The 19,249-nt window shown below is 43.9% G+C and overlaps 1 protein-coding gene across 4 annotated transcripts in view; it reads left to right on the forward strand.

Annotated features, from left to right (window-relative positions):
- The first annotated feature begins 588 nt into the window (after positions 1 to 588).
- The window catches only part of RIN2 (Ras and Rab interactor 2), a 66,852-nt gene continuing 48,191 nt past the window's right edge, over positions 589 to 19,249 (forward strand). For 2 of the 4 annotated variants that reach the window (XR_005953582.1, XM_041417117.1), the window contains exon 1: positions 1,252 to 1,392. The gene's annotated coding sequence lies outside the window, so the exon portion shown is untranslated. Of the gene's footprint in view, positions 606 to 1,251; positions 1,393 to 19,249 lie in introns of those variants that run through there. The other 2 variants (XM_041417114.1, XM_041417113.1) reach the window with 2 other exon arrangements.

Raw genomic sequence — 19,249 nt, forward strand, 5'->3', positions numbered from 1 at the left:
ATAAAAATTCCCTCTTGGACACGAGACAGCCTTCCTTTGTCCTGCCTCCTCAAAGCTAGGTAAGCATCCACCTTTCATTTTAATGGTCTCTATTTTGGAATTGTTTGTACCCCCTTTAAGCAGATTTTGCCACTGTGGTGTGTCTTTGAACGTGTATGAACGTTTTTGTAAGCAGGCTTGACGCAGCAGCTGCTCCTCACTGTGGTCACTGGCATTCTTAATGGGCACTGCTGGCAGCTGCCAGAATGGAAGGGAAATGTTGCTCTCATTGTGTTGCTATTGAGATAACTTGCACTGAAAGGCAGCCTGGAATGAGCTGTGGAAAATACACTAATAGCATCGAGGCTGCGAGTGATCTTAACCAGTTTCTTTGGCCCAAGTCGGAGAACTGCGCCCATCGGTCCTGGTGACTTGGAGACGTCTGTGAGGCCACCCCGCCCCACGAGCAGGTGCCGGCGCTAAGGCGCAGTGCCCGCCCGGCTCCGTGCCCGGGCTGTCCCCGGTGCCCTTAGGGGCTCTGCCCGCCCGGCTCCGTACCCGGGCTGTCCCCGGTGCCCTGAGGGGCCGGCGCTGCCGCCGACGCGCGGGAGGCGAGGCGAAGCGAGGTAAGGGAAGGGCGCCGGGCCGAGCGGGGGTCGCGGCCGTCCGTGCTGTTCGCGGGGCCCCATCGAAACCGCCCCCGCGAAAGCGCCGCGGGAGCGGGAGGGCCGGGCCCAGCCGAGCCCCGGCAGCCGCCGGTGCCGCCGGGCAGCGTTGTCCTCGCCTTGCTCTCACCAGACTCTGCCCCTTTCCCAGCCGAGGGCGGCCGGGTCGGGCTGCCCCCGCGGGCCCCGGGCTGGGGATCTTGCTGGTGTCTGTCCCCTCGGGTGTCCCGGGCTCGCGTGAGGGCGGCGCGGTGCGGTGCGATCCCGGCCCTGGCACTGCCGCGGGCAGGAGTGCAGCCCCGCGGGGAGTGCTCAGTGCGGGCATCTGCTCCCTTTGCTGGCTGGAACGTGGGCTCCTAGGGCCTCAACGCGGGGTCTGTGTCTGGCTGCGTTCTCTTCTGAAGTCTTTCTTTGTAAATATTATGTCGAAAGTTTGTTTTAGATGGCGCAGGTGTGATTTGGTAGATGTAGAAAAGCAGACGGTGTATTATTCTCTGAGAGCTCGTCTTCCCGTCTTTTCAGGCGACTGTCCTCTCGTTTGTTTTATGTGCTGATTTCCCAGAGTGTAACTCTTCAGCCCTATTAAATAAGGAACGTCTTTATGTGCCTTTGCCAGTGCAGCTGAGTTGATGAGGAGTGAGCAGAGCAGAATTTCCACCAGGTATTTGCGTGACAGCAGTGCCCGGGGGTGAACAGGACAGTGCTGGCCGGAGCCCTTTCTCCCTCAGAGGATAGCTTGGGGTAACAGGTGAGGAACTGGTTGGGTGAGTGGAGCTGATGGTACCTGAAGAGGTGTGTGTTTGTTAGGCGGGGGCTGGAAGGCTCTTGGGGCAGTGCTTGGAAAGGCAAGGGCTCAACAGCTGTCATTCTGCTGCTCCACAGCAGCTCTGTGTTCAATTCAGCCGTGTCTGCACCAGTTCCATGAGTAATTCTGTATTTTGTTGTGGTAAAAGTATGCCAGTATAGCCTTGCAACCAAGCCCTTGACTTCCCTCAGGCCGGATCTGTATTAAGGTTCATTAGTTTCAGATCTGTTTAGCTCCAAAAATAGCAATTTATTCCTTAGGGCTTGACTATTTAATTAGACCAGCAAGAGGAAGTGGAATGAGGCTGTGCTGGCCAGGGGTTTGTTGGCAGGCGTTGCTGCTGGCACAGCTGGATAGTGTCTTGGGGGGGTTCTTGTGTGTGAACTGTGGTAGATCACTCTGTCACCCTGTTACACTCCCAGCCAGCTCAGTGTCTCTCACTGCACCTCTAGGACAGTAGTTTTGGTGTCTGTGTGAAACTCTGCTCCAGAGTCCCCTCCTGCCACCCTTGCTGAGGCATTTGGTGAGCGGGCAGCTGGACAGGTGTTCTGGTTGTGTGGCTGACAGGACCAGGAGGGGTGGTTCCTGTTGCTCTTTGGTGTAGAAGAAGACTAGCTCTTCTACTTTAACTATTGGGGCATTTTTGAGTTGTTTTTAAAGCTAGTTCAAGCAGTGGCTACTAAGAGACTGATCAGTAAGGTGACTGAATTTTTTTCAGAAGGGAGCTGCTGCCATGAATTGAAAAGAACAGTGCTGTTACTTTAGCAGTGAAAAAGCTGCTGTTATGTATGAGGACAATGTGAGGTAATTCATCTCCCATCAGCAGCAGGGGATTGATGGAGTACTGTATCAAGTAGATATGGACTCAGGTCTTTTCTTAACATCTCCCTAAACCACAGCCACGGTTTATTGTTTCTGTAGGATCACTAAGAGACTCTGTATCAGGAGGAGAAATGAGATAAACAGTAAAATCATGCTCTTAACCTTGCAGACACAGTGACTTCAGACACCGGTGGAGCAACATACAGAAAACTCGTTCTGTGGTCAAATGTATTGCAGGCACTGTGGTTGTGTAGCTCTTGCCTGTGGCTGTAATAAATACTTGGCATACCATACAGATCTCCAGAGTAAGAGGTTTAAGAGTAAGAGAGTAAGAGGCTTTACGTGGAAGAGTTGCTGTGGAGACAATGCTAGGCAGAGTCAAGCATGCCAGTTACCTTTTTTGTGTCTGGGTCACTTATCATCCAGTCGGTAATGCTTGTCAGGAGAGGGGTTGGAAGTGTAGCTGAATATTCAGTACCCTGTGTTACATTGAATCACTGTAGCAAAACACAGATGTTTTAATATGAATTAGTTGGATATGAGGCTCTAGTTTTCTAGTACATGTCTTACTTCAGAACGCTGAAAATAAATTTCTCCTGACACATTAAATGCTACATCAAGACAGTTTAATGCAATACAGTTATCCTATGTCTTCTCATGGAGCTACAAAAGGAGGTCATGGATGCTTCTTAGCATTTATGGTGCTTGTGATCCAGAGTAGGACTACTGTGGACATTACTGGTACTGATACTCTACCACCTGCAGCTAGCCAGTGCCGAGGTGCTCTGGTTCACCTTACCATACATATTCAGGAGCCCTGAGCATTTGCAGCTTGAGCAGGACAAGGACAGAGAGCTGTCAGGGACATGGAATTTTCTTTGTCTCAGCTGCTGTGAGCCATGACATGGTTTGTTTGTGGAAGGGCAGCTGCTGCTGCTGCTTCACATTCTTTGCTGTAGAGTCTGAAGTGTGTACATGGTCTGATCCTGCTTTTGGTCCAGGCCCTGTGTGATCCTTACCTGGCAGGGGAGACATGCTGTGCTTAACCCAGCCTGGGTTAATTTGGCTTCAAGGACCTTTTTGTAGGTAAACCAAGGCAAACACATACAGTCGTTCCTCTGCCTCCTTGTTCTACAAGGCTGCTGCAGAAATGGAAGGTGGTGAAGGACCTGTAGGCACACCACAGCAGTCCATGGGCATTCTGCCCCAAAAAGCATCCCCTGTCTCAGCTGATGACGTGACTGGCGAGACAGAGGCAGAGGTTTGTGCAGTGCAGATGCACAAATCCTTTTGTCATCTGGGCACGGTGCTGCTGGGAAAAGTGTGTGTAGAGTGCACCCTGCTGCTCTGTGCCCAAGCAGGCAGGGCAAGAGAGTCTGTGCATGGAAGTGTTTGTAGCTGCCTGTTTAAGTTTTCAGGCAAAACAAAAAGCATGGTAGTGTGGCATAGTGTTCCTCTCTCATGCTTGTGAAGTCCATTCTTTGTGAGGATCATTCTTGAGTCAAAGGAGGGTGGGCGTAGTTCTCCTCTGCTGACAGTATGTTTTATCCTTTATTGACTTCAGGGGAGTTGCTCTGAATTTGTGCTGTTGTGAATGCTGAATCAGGCCCAAGAGCTTGGCTTTATCCATGTAATGTTTGGTTGCCTTATGTAGATTTTATGAGCCTGCATACATAGAACCCGTTGTTTACTTTTTAAAGTAAAATTGAAAATTCTGTGGGATGGCTAAAGGCATGTTTCTACCTTGAGATGAGCAGAGTGAAACTACCCATAACAGAAAAGAAATTGTGGAGCTGCAGTCACGTTCTGTCATTAGGTTAATTCTGTTTTTTTGGAAATTTTGATCTAAACAATTAGCTCAGTTGAAAATTGTTGTGCGTTAATGCTGTACTGCTTCCTTTGGAGCTGGTAAGGATTCTGCCATCAGCATAAATGTGGAAGAGGAGTATGAAGATAACAAAAAAATAACAAAAAGGAAGTTCCTGGAGTCCTACCAGTTCTCTGGCAGGAATAACCTCACCATGGTAGAGTGAAAATAACAAAAGGAAGTTCCTGGAGTCCTACCAGTTCTCTGGCAGGAATAACAGTATTTTGTAGTACATATTCATCATTATACTGTTTGGAATTAGTGCACCTGTTTGTGTTGTGTGAGAAAACAGGTAATGATGCTGCACCAGGGAGGATTCTGGTCTGTGAACACTGTGTATAATGTGAGGGTAGGGTGAGAAAATTACATTTTCCCTCCTGATCTTGGAACAGGGTTTTTGAGACAGCCTTGTAAATGAATGTTCTTGGAAGATGTCTTATCTGTAACTTGTCTTTGAAGAGTAAAAGCCCTGCTTTGCACGTAAGCAGGTGTTGTCTTGCTGCAGTCTTGAAAAGTCTGAAAGCACTGGATCGTTTTGTATGGTATTCAGAAACAAAAGGACAAATCTTTTGCTGTCTGCTTTGCACATAAGCAGGTGTTGTCTTGCTGTGTCTTGAAAAGTCTGAAAGCACTGGATAGTTTTGTATGGTATTCAGAAACAAAAGGACAAATCTTTTGCTGCAAATTGCTGTTGCTCCTTTACATCTGGCAGAGCACTGCAGATTGACTCAGGTGAAAGATGTTAAGTCACCTCCCCAATCTCATGTATACATGCTTAGATGCAGACACAACTCTTTTCTGAGGGACTTTTCTCAAAAAAACCCCAAAACTATTATTTTTCCTCACTCCACCAGCTCCAGAATGTCTTCTGGCCAAATGCCCAGAACTGAATACAGTGCTCTAAACAAGGTCTCACAAGTGGTTTGTACAGGAAAAGAAAAAGACCACAATAGCCAGATACTTTTTTGGCTCTTAAATGGTTCTTTTGCACTTTTTTTGTATCAAAAAAGATGTTTTTGGCTTCTTCTTTGTATTTGCTAAATAGAAATCTGTGCTTTCCAGGAATTAACTCCAGGGCTCCTCAGTGCTGACTTTGTTGAAACATACATGCTTGCAGCATGAATATAAGCCAGAACCCTACTGGTTTTGCTTTCATGTTTGATGTGTGTTGCATATGCTGATATGCCCTTCTTAACTTGACTGTGGATCTGTAGCCTTGTCTTCCTCTAAATCCTTTGTTTAGTATTTTCTCCTAATGGATGATGATTTTTGAGCACATGCCAAGACATGTCTGTAAATGCATTTGAGAGCGAATGTGTGGAAAGCGAGGGGAACATTGACTTGGCTCCCTGGGGCAGGTAAGGTCTTGGAGCTGTGGAGCACACGGGGATGGAAGAAGGCAGATCTGAGTGAGTGGTCAGAGCAGCACTGGGAGCCAGTGTCTGGAGAAATGCTGTTTACAAGTGCCCTTTTTTATCTTGCTGCCCTGCAGGTACTCAGTGCAAAAGCCAGGTGCTGTGCCATGGGGGGTTTCTCCTGTGTGGAGCAGTGGACAGAATTCTGAGCTGTTGTGTTCCAGCCTAACCTCTGTGCCTGAGCCAGTGTGGCAAGGTGCTGCTGTGTACTCCAGCTTAGTGCTGGTTCTGTGAGTGAACCTTGTGGTAGTTTTAACTCAGGAATTAAAAAAACCCTGTACTTAGGCCTGGGGATGCCTGCTGCCAGTTTTGGAACTGGCTTGTGTGGGAAACTGCTCACCGTCTTTTGCAGAGAAGTTAAGTTTTTTAACTGATTTTTTTTTTTTTAATGCAGCCACAAAACAAAACCATAACCTTCACAAAGATAAACATGCATCCTTGTGCCAGCTGGGGCCTTGGCATGCTTTATGCTGCATAACTGGCTGAGACTGTAACTTTTTTTTTTTCAAAAGCAGTTAGATATTGGCAGCTATGAAATGTCAGCCCCCAGTAAATGTTGTAATAAGCTATTTTAGCTACAGCTGGGGATTTAAAAAAGAATAATTTACTCACAGCATTCCTGGTAGTTAATGCAAGAATAAAAATCAGACTTTGGACACACTGAATAGCTTAGGAGGAGGAAGCAGGGTTCTTGTGGTGTGTTTGCTAAGGGCTTCAACTGTCTTGATGCATGACTGGGAACCTTTAGGGTGCTCTAGGTTATTTATGTGTATGCACCTGTGCCACAGCAGATCCCTAAATTTTTACTTTGATTTTACTAGATTTATGTGGATACAGCTGTTAAAGTGATGGTTGTTGTGGAAGTTTATGAGAAGTCTGTTTTGGGAGGTAGAAGTAGGAAATGTGCTGGGGACTTGAACTTGATTGACTTAAATAGTAGGTGCAGTCAAACTCATCCTGAAATGTTTCTCTGAATGTGTGTTAGAGCTGGGAATTGCTGGTGAAGTCTTTGTAACCTGCTTTTAAGTAACTGGAACTTTAGGAAATTATATTTGAGGAGTTAGGTAGGCTCAGTTCTAACTTCTGTTGGTGTTCTTCATTTATGTAGTATATCCTCTGCAAACTGTAGTGCTTGGAATTTTTAGCAGAGGGAAAAATGAGTTCACCATCAAGCGAGCAGCCGGCTTTCCTTTGGATAGTTCAGAGTTTCTATTTAGTGGTTCCATAAAAATTCTTGGTTTGTGTTTGTTACACTGATAGATGCATAGCTCCTCCACTTTGGCAGGAAGCCCTACAAAGATATTTTCAGCATCTGTTTTGCAGTATGTCTCTTTAAATGTTCATCTTTATTGCAAATTTTTTGCTAGAAGATGATGATCTGCCAAAGTAAATATTTGTTTCCTTATAGTGCAGGTTCATTTTTTGATGTTTATATGGAAAATATTTTTTCATCCCGTGGTATTTTGTGAATGCCTGGGCATATGTTAGCTATCACTTATGGTAATACACCGTGATAGCTGTGGTGTATTTCCATGTGGTTTACAACAGCTCTGGAAGCCAGATAAATGTTTTAGCTGGATCCTGTGTGATTTGATCCTTGCTGGAGTGGTGTACTCTCTTGTCAGACACACTGGGCACCTTCCTGGGCTGCTGGTGGCCTTCTGTTTGCTGTGTCACAGGGAACCACAGCTTTCACTACTCCACAGTGAGCCAGAGGAGGCAGCTGCTTTTTTTCTCCTTATTAGTATGGTACCCTGAGAGCTGTGTCTAAATTCAACCTTTTAATTAAGGTTTATTCAGGGCAAGGAGTGCACAATAATGTGGCAGTTCCACTGACGCTCTGTGTGTTGCTTTTCATTGTTTTATGTGTTCTAAGAACATACAGTGGGAACATAGAATTGTTTTTCAGTATTTACTATCAGTATTCTAATTGTGACTAGAAGAATGTTAGCTCCTATAATCTCAATAACATTCCTGGCTGCAGCACAGGAGTACAGAATGTAAAACTAAGAAAGTCTTGGGCCTTGGGGTTAGCTGGGTAGTATGTTTAACTGAGGATTGCTGGATTGAGACCATAACTCAGAAGCAGTGAATTGAAGAAAGTAATCTCAATATCAGGACTTTGTTTCATACCACCTTTTCCTTCACAAAGGCCTGTGTTCATCAGATTGGTTAAAATTGCTGCTAGGAGGCAATGCACCAGTCATGATGAGAAGACTCTTGGGATTTTTGTTTTTGGGCCTTCCAGTTCCCACATGTGGGTGGGTGTTGTGTTCCCTGCACAGTTCTGGAAATGTCCATGGGGATATTTCCTTTGCTGCATGGGATCGGACTGTAATGCTGGTTACAGGCATTTGCCCTGTGTCAAGGCAGGGCATGCCCTTGGGCCCTACAGAATGGCAAGACAACCTCTCTTTTGCTAGTGGAAATCTTCCTTTGGAACATTTTTCTGGAATCTGGTGTATTGGAAGGAAAAGAAATTTAAGAAACGTAGATTGTAGGTTCATCTCATTTGCCAGTAAGCTTTCCATCCAGCAAAGTGTTTACATGCTATATATCTAATTTTAGCTATGAATGGTCCATCAGTTTTTCTCTGTTCATGCTTTTCCTGGTTGATGCATTTTCTTAAAGTAGCACTAATTCAGGCCAACAGACCATGTTTAACTCTGGAAACTAGGGAGAGATCTAGACAAAGATAAAACATCAGACCTTGTCGCTCACAGGTTGGATTCATGGTCTCTGACATCTGTAGTACACACCTTTTTAGTCTGAACGTACAAACTCCGAAGAAGAGTAGCCCATGTAAAATTTTGGCAGAGTCGATTGTGTATGACGCCTGCAGGGTGACTCTTCCATCATTTTTTGGAATCCTTTCCTTCTGTTCATCCACTGTCTGGTGGCCAGCACAGACACCTGGTTGTCAGTTGAAAGGCTTTTGTCTCAAGCTGGCCAGCTTTTAATTGAAGGCAAATGGTTGGTTGCTTGGCTATTTAAAACCATTTCTAGGCTATGCTCTTTTCCCTGCCGTTCAAATATTCATTCACCACAGCAAGGCTTGGTTCTTCCTCTTACAGATCCATTTCAGCAAGGCCCCTGCGCCATAGGGTCCTTTCCATTGAGTCCCTGAGGCTGTGGTGTGTAAATGTAGGCTAACTCCAAACTGCACATAGGATAGTCATCACTTAAAGGTCAGATCTTCCAAGGCTGCCTGTAAATGTCTGGGGCAGTTGGCAAAATTATAATTTCTTAGGGAGAATTTCTTACCTTACAGCCTTGGTGGTCGTAGAATGGTAAATTGAACTGTTAGTTTTCCAGGCCTGAGTGTGACAGTGTAATTCGTGTGTAGGTTTGACATGTGTTTGTGCAATGTTTCTGTGTGGATTTACTGTGTGTTTTCGGAGATTGGAGAGAGATGCTTTTGTGTGGCCAGGTGCTAAGAGGCGTGACAGTTGTTTGAAGGTGCTGCTGGGCTTGGAGTCTATTTCTGATCAAGAGTTTAACAAGCAGAAACTGCCAGAAGTTCATTGAACATGCAGGCTTCAAACAAGTAACTCCTGCTACAGAGTTCTGCAGTGCTAGTAGCACGGGGTAGCCAGTGTTTGCTGTACACAGAAGCAGTGGTAGGAAGCTTAGGGAAGGCATCATTGGCAAGATGGACAGAGCAGAGGAGGAAGCTGAGGCCAGCTCCTTGCTGGAAGGTTCATGTTCACCTTCTCCAGTAGGCATGAATAGATCTTTGCAAGTAGGAAGAGATGCAGGTCAGCAGTCCTGGCCACTTGAGGTCATGGTCCACAAACTGTGGAAGATGTTTGTTTTCTCCTTGATTTGCCCTTTGGTGGTGTGGTTTTGGAACAAAGGCAGACTGGCTGGGAACAAAAAGATTAATTTTAGGGCTGGATTGAGTTCCCCTAGCTCAGTCACAGCAGGTCAAGTTACTCAAGAGATTTGTGACTCCCCAGGGACATGGGTTAGCCTTTGTGCAGGGGATATGTCATAGCTGAGGTACAGAAGACAGAAATGGACTTGTTGGGGTTTATTTTAAGAGTGGTTGATAGACCTGGAAGTTGTTGGATTCATACAAAGAAGCTGCGTAAAAATAACTGGCACCAGATGTAGAAGCAATAAATTAATGCCGTGTTAAGTCTTGAAACTGTGCTGTGTAACCTAAGCAGTATTTTCATCTATTGGCAGCTTCCTCTTTATGATCTGCAGAATGAGAGTGATGGAATTTACTAGCTGTTAAACAATTTAATTTTTCAGTTTTAAAAGGACTAAGTAAATGCGTATCTCACTACGCTTAGTCTTGTCTCCCCATACACAATGGTTGCCAATGTTTGTTGCCGGCAGTCATGGGAATCTTTTGGTACCAGCGTGTCAGCAAGAACTAAACACTAGGAAACAGCCTGTCACCTGACTGTGGCCTTACTTTCTGGGTTTGATTGCATTTGGTTCAGATCTGAAAGAAAAAAAGTGACACCAACAGACTGTCTGATCTATGTGCATAATGTAACCCCCCAATACAGTAAATATGTGGAGTCACCAGTGTGTTTGGAATGCTCTGCTTTTGGCAGTACTTGGACCCAGTTTCACCATTTCAGCAAATGAGGTTTATTGCCTTCTGAAAAGCCTATTTCAAAACACAGTGTCCCAAGAGAGAAAAAACAAATTGTTTACACAAGCAAACTAACAGAGAGGAGCTAAACACCCACGCTTCTTTCTTCAGGAGTTCCCCTGCTAAGAGTTTCTATGAACTCATTAATCCAGTGAGTAAGGAGAAACAAATTTTAAGTTCTAATCAGATGGGTCTTGATGTGACTGCTGATGCTGCTGAGGAAGGAAAGTTTGCTTTTGATGATATTCACCATTCAACAGGGGGATTAAAAAGAAGTTAGAGGAGGGAAGAGTGCTTATTCCAAAACCTAGGGAGGACCTTTTTTCCTCCTAGTCTGGAAGGAGACAGCCTGGTAGAGGCTTTCAGCTGTTCTCCTTACTGTTCGAGCCAGCTGGTGCTGTGGCATCAGTTCCTCCCTCTTTTATCTGTGGGCTGTATGTGTCCTGGCCTTTTGAGGAATTGGAGGAAAGAAGCAGATGGGGAATTACTAGAGTGTGATGATCTTGGTCCTCCTTCTTAAAAACAAATGTGGTGGAAGAAAGGGAAGAGGTGAGAGGGCTACTCACACCTGCATGAAGTGAAGGTGTTGTGGAACGTGCATGGTGTCCCCCTTATAGTGGAATGCGTCCCTGCCCTGGCGTTGGGGTTGGAACTAGATGACCTTTAGGACCCCTTCCAACCTTGACTGTTCTGTGATTCTGTGAATATGAAATCCTGCCTGTCTGGGATCCTTATGCAGGTGGCTTGGGAAAAAGGGGTAGAAAAGGAGAGGAGCTTTAGTAGGAAGTAGAAAACTGTGAAAACTGAAAAGCAGGAGGATTGGATTGCTGGATGGAAACCTTACAGGTTCAGGGAAGGAAGCTGGCAGAACCATAAGGCTTCATCCCCAGGGGTTCAGCTGCAAGAGTGAAGTCAAGCTGGATGTAGGGACTGTGGCAGGGGAGTCTGGGACTACTCAGGATCAGCAGAATAAGAGGATGGTGCTGGTGATGGGAAAAGGGAAGAGTGCTGCGAAAGCAGCAGTAACCTTTGCACTGCTGATGAATTTACAAGTCAGCTGTTGACAGAAAGTGATGGGGTTATCAGAGGGAAGACTTGCAGGGAGAAGTCTGAGGGAACAATTGTCTATGGAGGAAGGGTCAAGAAGAGCACCATGAGGACAGGAAGGGTGACCTATGCTTACGTGACTTCAAGGTTACACAGGTTGGGACCCGAGCCAGGAAGTTTGGTTGAGGCTGACATTGCCAGTCCCATGGTGCATGTACAGAAAACAGGAAGAAGAGTGGAATTAACTTGAGACAGATATTTCAACAGCCATCAGTTTTGAATTTCCTGGGTTTCATTGCTGTGTGTCATAACCTTGTTTTCACAATTTAATTTTTTTTCCCATAAAGAAATAGGATGGAAGAAGAAATAGGATGGAGGAAATAGGATGGAAGAAGAAACAGAGTCATATGTTATGATTGACTTTCCTCTTTTGTTTGGTGAGCATATATTTGGTAACAAAGTTGTAGATTCTAAATATTTGCATATTTGGGACTTCCTTGTCCCTCAAAAAGAAAACATCTCCAAGGTGAATCCCTCTACCTCTCCAGTCCCACAGATAAGGAGTAGTTCAGTATTTGTATGAAAAAAAGAGGAAACTTAGTATTTCAGAGCATAGTTGGTCAAAGTTGTGCATGGATTTTATCAAACAGTCACTCTTTATAACCAGTCCTGTAGACTTGATCATTATGAGGAATGTACAAGTATCTGAAATGATTTTGAGAATTTAAAATGACCTCCTGATTTTTCCAGATAGGTCAGGTAGAGGCAACACCTCTGCATTATGCTATCTGCAGACTTGGTTCTGAAGAACTGTTATGTTGTCCTATTCATGCCTTCCCTCTGCCCCCAGCCAGATCCTCTGACAGGCAAGAAACAGACTGTGCAAATCGAGTTTTTCCCTCCAGGATGTGATTTGTGGTTTTGTTTTGGTTTTTAACCGCCTAGTAACACAAAATAAGTGCAGCATTTTGTGCAGGCATTCCATCTCCTATGGTGTGTATATGGCACAGCTGACAGAACGTGTCAGAACGTGTGCTTTGGGTGTATCCTGCTTGCTGTGTTGGCACACTGAGCTGGCACACATTCATGGCTCAGTCTGCTTTTTCCAGTCTGTTACAGTTCGAGTGTGGTTCAGGAACAAATGACACATTCTGAGCTAGTGGTGGTTTTCCCTCTACGTAATACAGGTTAGCACTGCTGTGCTGTGGTGGTGCAGAACATGTCAAGTCCCTAGTGGGGCTAACTCAGTTCCCAAACCTGTCTCCATGCAAACTTTCTACAGTGATGAACTTATCTGTTCATTGCCAGTGGATCTTAGCTAAGTTAGGACAGTGAAAACTCTGCTGCGGGCAGAAGTGTTGTTACATGGATCATCCTTGTGTGGAGAGCAGATGACCTTGGTTTAACTAATGCAAGATTTTCTTGGAGTCTCTTCTGTGCATAAACCAAAACAAACAGGTCAAGACATAAACACTGTTCTTTTAAAGTTTTTCTAGTGAAAATATTTTCTTTTGTTCATTGAGAAATAAATCTTCTACTTGGTACTCAGCCTCATGGTTTGCTGTGTTTGTGCACCCTCAAGGGTGTGGAACCACATTGAAAGTGTGCTACAAAAAGTGCTTCTTAAAGCAATCGACAGCATTCTTCAAAAATTAGCAGCGAGTGCTTAGTGAATAAAGAAGCAAACTGTCCATCATGTCTGATGTCCAGCTGTTTAAAATAAACAGTGCAACCACAAAAACTCGCATGTGATCTTCCTCATACAGTCTGTTGGATTACATGAACCTCTTGGTCAGAAAGCACTAGTGCAAATATAACTAATGACATGCAAATAAAACTGTTATTGAACAGACAACAAACCCACACCTGCAGCGGGAGTGCCCTCAGGTTAGTCACTTGGTGCTGACCTGCTGTGGTTCAGGATGTGGGATGCTTTGCATTCTTAAACAGGCAGCTTGAAAATGGATCCTTTCAAGAATTTCACTGGCTTCACACTAGCTGACCTACAACACTTAGTGTACTTGCTTTAGGGGGCAAAATATCAGGTTCCATCACTGCAATTTTTCCTCATTTGTTTAAACTTGAATAAATATTTGCATATTGCTTACTAGGTGAGCTGCCCAGGGTATTTTTAAATATTTTCCAGTGGTAGATAAATAATAGTTGTGGTTTGTTTAGATTGTTCCTGTAAAAAACATAGATCCAAATTTTTATTCCTCCCGTTGATATGTAGTTCCAACATTAATTTGTTTGCTCCAAGTTTAGATTTTTTTCACACAGTTTTTTGTGCCCAGGTGTGTGCCATTTGCTAATAAATACAAAGTTAAAAGTCTGATTTATTAATTAATTAAGCTGATATTATGCTTTTTGATCTACTGCTTCCTTTTGGGTTACGTAAATTTAGCAATTCCTTTATGATGAAATGTAAAAATGGGTTTTGGAGCAGTGGAAGTCTCTCCCCCGTGTGAAACTGAGTAAGAAAAATTCATGCTTTTCTTCTGATATCTTGGTATTACAAAAGAAGCAAACAAAAAAAGCCAAAACCCCACCAAAAATAATACCCAACCTCCCCAACACACACTTCCCCATTCCTTCCCCTTCCCACTTTGTGATGTCTTTGCAAAAACCAGAGGTTAGCAGGGGCTTGCAGAATTCAGGTAGTCCAGCCCTCCCTGCAGGCTGATCAGGAGCTGGGAACCTTGTCCCACTCCTCTGGTCACACCTTTCCTTCCTCTGCACGTGTCCTGGTGACAGTGAGGGGTTCTTGTGAGTCACCCCCATCAATGCAGTGTCTGGAATTGTCACTTCTGAGTGATTCACTCAATGAGAAAACACTCTGACGTAGGGCAGTACTGTTCTCAGTCTTCATGGGGAACAAAAACTAATTACACATCAGAGTTCTCACCAATGTGAGTCCTGTTTCTTAAATCACAAGAGTTCATTAACTGTGGTACTTCTGGAATGTGCATAGACCAGAGAGGGCACATATACTTCCTGAAATCCCAAATCTTTCTATTTTAAAGATGATGCCACAGTGTTTAGGTTTGTCTCCTTGATGCTGAACATAGCTTCTGGTATAAAGCCTGAGTTTTTGTGGTCCCCAGAATTTACTATTTCAGGTAATGTGCCGAAAATGTGAATAAAGAGGAAAGGGTGAAATTATTCCTAACTAATGCTAAGAGCTAAACTGAGAAGTGTCCCAGGTGATAACATCTTAACAGTTTTGATTAAGGAATTCAATTATGAGTCTTTACCATGGACTCAGCTGAAATAAAGTAGTCTATATTTAATTTAACGTACTTGGCTCAGAGGAAGTGCAGCCTGTGTACTGGAAATGAGCATCTTCTGTCACTGGGAGCTATCCAAAAAACCAGGTGCCAAGTGTGTGCATTTCTGATGATCCGATTCCTTAGTTAATAGCTAAACCATTAGATTCGTGGCATTTACATATTATCTTTTGAATGTGTCACGTGAAGGTGAACATAAGGTCAATACCAGAAATAAAGAGAGGGGTGTTGGTTCCCTGGTTAATCTTTGCCCTGATGCCTTGGCCTGTGCTGAAGCTGAGGTGTACAGCACAAGCTTTTAAATGGAGCTTAGAATAACAGCCTGAGGGGCTCCTGATCTTACGGATTCTTCTTGCACACTATTTAGTGCCCTGTGCTGAACTCATTCCAGTGACCATAGCCATCAGTGGAAATCTTTCTGTTGATTCTATGAAATGCAGGATGGAGTTTCTTTGGCATTGGCTGCCTCCTGAACAGCAGTTTACTTTGCAAAATGTTTCATAGGGAATAATGAAACCATTGCTTGCTATTATAAGGAGTTATTTCTTACAAAGAGATACCTGTTAAACATATTGGTGATGCAACAAACACAACTAGAAAATGCTGTTGCATTAGAATTAAAAGAAGATATATTTGTCATTGTTTGTGGTATACAAACTATTTAACATTTGCTTTTTTTCGGTGTTAGCAGTAAAGAGCCTAAAAGATATTTAGGGCTTAAAAAAAATCACAGCTTTTGCAGCTCTTTTAAGATCACTTTTCTGTCTCACAATCCATGTCTCATATTTACTTTTAAGGTCAACCAACTTTTAGATCTGTCTGCTGTTTTTTCCCATTTGTGTGTTGCTTTGGGTGAACAAATGCAATCCTGTTCAATGAATTATGTGAAGGAGAATTTATCAAAAGTATTTGTGTTCCCCTAGCTCTGAAAAGAGAATTGCTCTTACTGGAAATAAGCCGAAGCTTTTCTGGAAGCATTGAGCAAAATGAGCACAGGCTTTGATGTACATGATACTCTGCCACAAGGAAGAAATGTTTTAAGGTGGGACAATGGGGAGTGGCTTCAAACTGACAGAGACTTAAGTTTAGGTTAGATTGGATATTAGGAAGAATTTCTTCCCTGTGAGTGTGGGGAGGCCCTGGCACAGGGTGCCTAGGGAAGCTGTGGCTGCCCCATCCCTGGAAGTGTCCAAGGCCGGGTTGGACAGGGCTTGGTGCAACCTGCGATAGTGGAAGGTGTCCCTTGCCCAGAGCAGGAGGTTGTAAGGAGACCCTTTTAGATCTCCAAGCCAAGGCATTCTGCAGTTCTATGATCTTGGAAATACGTGAGTAGACAGCAGTGTTCTGGCTGCCTGAACCATCAGAAGTCAGGTCTCTTCTTCCCCCGTGCTGCATGGAGGATTGTCACCTCTGGCAGTGGAGTAGACAGAGCTTTCTTTTGATGCCTCTTTGGGCCAGAAGGTAAGAGCTAGGAGTTGAGCACTGAAACCCTCATCCTGCTCTGGCTTTCATGGTACAGGGGGAAGATGCTTTTCCCAGGTGCCTAAAAGAAGCTGTGGTCAAGCCCAGCAGGTGGTTGTCTTGTGCACATCCATCTAGATGTAGGTGCTGAACCCCATGTCCTTTTGCATTAAAGTGACACTGTGAATTCTGGAGTTTCTCTAGACTGTGAAGCTAATATTGTAATTCAAGCAATTGCTTTTTCTTGCTTCTCCCAGGAAGTGCAGCTCTATGTTGAACTTTTTAAAGATGTTTAAAAACACTTGTGAATGTTATTCTTTTTATTATTCAGTGGTTTTGGCAGGAATAGTAAGTGGAAATTTCAGAAATACTGTAAGAAACACTAGTTTTTGTGAGGTATGTAGGCTAGGGAATTTGGGAAGAATAGAAACCTTCTGAAAGGTTATCCAAATCAAAGTCAATATCTTCCTAAATTTATGTCTCTGACATTTCCAGAGGCAAAACAAGACACGAATGTATCAACAAACAATCATTCTCTTATAAGAGACTTGGTAGTATCCTCCATGGCTAAATGCTGTGCCAGAGGAAATGACTTGGGGTTTTATTCCTTTTCAGTAATGTGGAAAGTATGCCATGGGACAAGCAGGAAGAGGTTGTTTAGTGGAAGAGAGGAAGAAGAAACTTGGGAAAGGGTACAGAGGGACAGTGCTAGCAGCAAACAGAACTCTCCTGGTGGGGTGCCGTGCTTTTGCAACATGCCATGCTCGTACAAAGCTTGAGGGTTGGCTTTTCTGAGGCACTCAGTGTTTGCATCACTGCGTTCTCCTGCTGGAAGAGTGGTGCCATGTCTGCTCATGTTGATGGGAGCAGAGCCAGGACGATTCTTGTGCCCTTTTCAGATGGGATTTTCAGATGCTTTCATTTCTGAATTTATGGCTTCGTAGGTAAAAGAAGTGGGTAGGCAGCTGTGAGCGAGACAGTGGATCTGCCCAAAATCTGATGGGACTTAAAGCCTCTCCTGAGAGTGCTGTGCTAAAGCAAGTTCAAAGTAATAACTCCTCTTTATCCTTTAGTCTCATAAAAGGCTGCCAGCAAATAGGATCTGGAATCAAGGGGAAAAAATAAGCCTGCTGGCAAAAGATTGGTTGAGGCAGGAGTGATGACTGGCTGAAACCAGATGTAGAAGGATCAGTGGATAAGTCTGGCAGTGATGTTGCCACTTCAGGCTGACCCCGATAATTATGCCATGACTGACACATAGACTGGATCACAGCCCCTGGAAATCGATCTGTCCGGGTGGGTTTCTTGTCACAGCCCCTGAAGATCAGTCTGTCCCGGTGATCGTTCATTAAGCACTGGCTGTACTTCATGGCTTAATGCACTGCGAGGTGGAGTGTCCTTGGAGAGCTGGCTGTGATTTAACAGCATTGTTATGTTAAACGAGATGAGCAGCATTGATACAGTTTACCTGTGACCCCCCCACTGCCTTTGAAAAGTTCGGAGTGTTGCATATTTTTGTTTCCTTTGCAGTTTATGAAGACAGTGTTGTTTCCTGAAAGGGGTTGCAAACAGTCACTCATGGCCCTTGTGCCTACACGTGTAGGGAATGTCTGTCTTTGTAAGATCTTTTTTACATCTAGGGCAGAAATACTGACTGAGAAATACTCACTGACATCATACTGGTGGCTTACTTCGGGGGAGCAGCTCACACAAACACATTATGTTTAGGTAGCAAAGATAAAAGTATAAATAGTGCTTGAAGGAAAAGGGGGGTGAGGGAGTTTTTTGTTATTTCCAAGGTTTTAAAAACTCTTTAAATAAAATGGCAAGATAGATAAATCCACCAGAGTGTAAAGAGTGATTTGTCATTTTTGCTGTATGTCTTACTTGTTTTCTACAAGTAATGTGCCCTTGCATTACTTGAATTGAAAAAAAAAAAAAAAAAGACTGTAAACCCTTTCTGCAGCCGGAAGAATGATGGAAATTAGAATTACTTTTTACATAATCCCCTCGCATTTTGCTTGTGGATACAGCTGTGTTAACACAATGCAACATTTGAGTTGAGAGATCTGCCAGATCCTGGCACCAGTGATAGTTTGCAGACTGAAGGTCTTATTTGATAGATTTTCCAAGTGATACTGTGCTCAGTTGTATCTATGTTCCTGGAAGGAGGCTTGCAGTCAGCTTCTCAGAGGAAATACTTTCAAAAGGAAAAGTTTAATTTTGCCAAGATTCAGATAAGGTCAGAGTAATTGGACAAACCAGAGCTTTGTAGGTTAGAGATGAGCACAGCCTGCTCCCTGGGACTGGCAAATGCACTAGGAGAACAGGAAAATGAACTGCATGAGGATGATTACATTTGCTGAAAATCTGAAGAACTGTGTGTATCTCTTGGCATATTATCAAGTGTAGAGTTGCATTTGAGCAGGGTGGGGTTTTTCTACTTTTTAAAATTAAGTAAAATGTATTTCTTTTTCCTGTTTCTGGTTTCTACTTTAACCCACCAGAAAATGGATTCGCCAAATTAATTCTAGTTGTTTTAATACTATGTATTTATAAATTGCTATAAAAATTGATTGTAATATGATGCTAATTCACCATAGGTTTTACAAGTGCATCTGTAGTGGTTTCTACATAGCTTCCATGCTTTTCTGTTATGGGGCAGTAGGGATTGTATTCCAACTGTACCCCACTGCTGGCCAAGGGAATGCTCTGACAGGTAGCATCCAGCATTGGCTTCTGACATCAGCTGACCTTTGCCAGCTTATACTTAAGATCTGGACTGATAATTTTCTCCTGTGTTTTCTTGGCTGCAGAACAGTAAAACCATTTCTTAATTTGCCTGAGGTAGTTTCTGGGAGAGTCTGTGCTCAGTGATTTGCACAGCCTTTACAGGTAGAGAATGAAAGAGGACAGACCAAGTTACTTCAGTGGGGTAACTCACATTTAAAATACAGAAAACAAAAAAAGTGATAATTCTGTGGGCTAGCCAGCAGAAGGAAAGCTGCAGATCTCTTCCTTCAGTGGTGGCATACATGGAGTCTCTTCCTGCTATCTTTTTGTCTCTGTTAGAGTCTTTCCTTATTCTGGTCTTGTTAGGCTGGCTAAAAGATCAAAAATCCTAGTTAGGAACTAAGGAATAGGAAGCTAGTGCAGTTGGATAGCCTTGACTCCTTAGGAAAGAGAAGAGGTGAGATTGTGGGAGGATTGTGGGCAGGGACTTGTACAAATTGCTGTGGCTGAGCTCGGGGGAGGCGTACAGACAGACTGTCTCATCTTTCTTTGCTTG

This window comes from Onychostruthus taczanowskii, unplaced genomic scaffold, assembly GCF_017590055.1.
Source record: "Onychostruthus taczanowskii isolate IOZ18803 unplaced genomic scaffold, ASM1759005v1 scaffold55, whole genome shotgun sequence".
Taxonomy (NCBI): Eukaryota; Metazoa; Chordata; class Aves; order Passeriformes; family Passeridae; genus Onychostruthus; species Onychostruthus taczanowskii.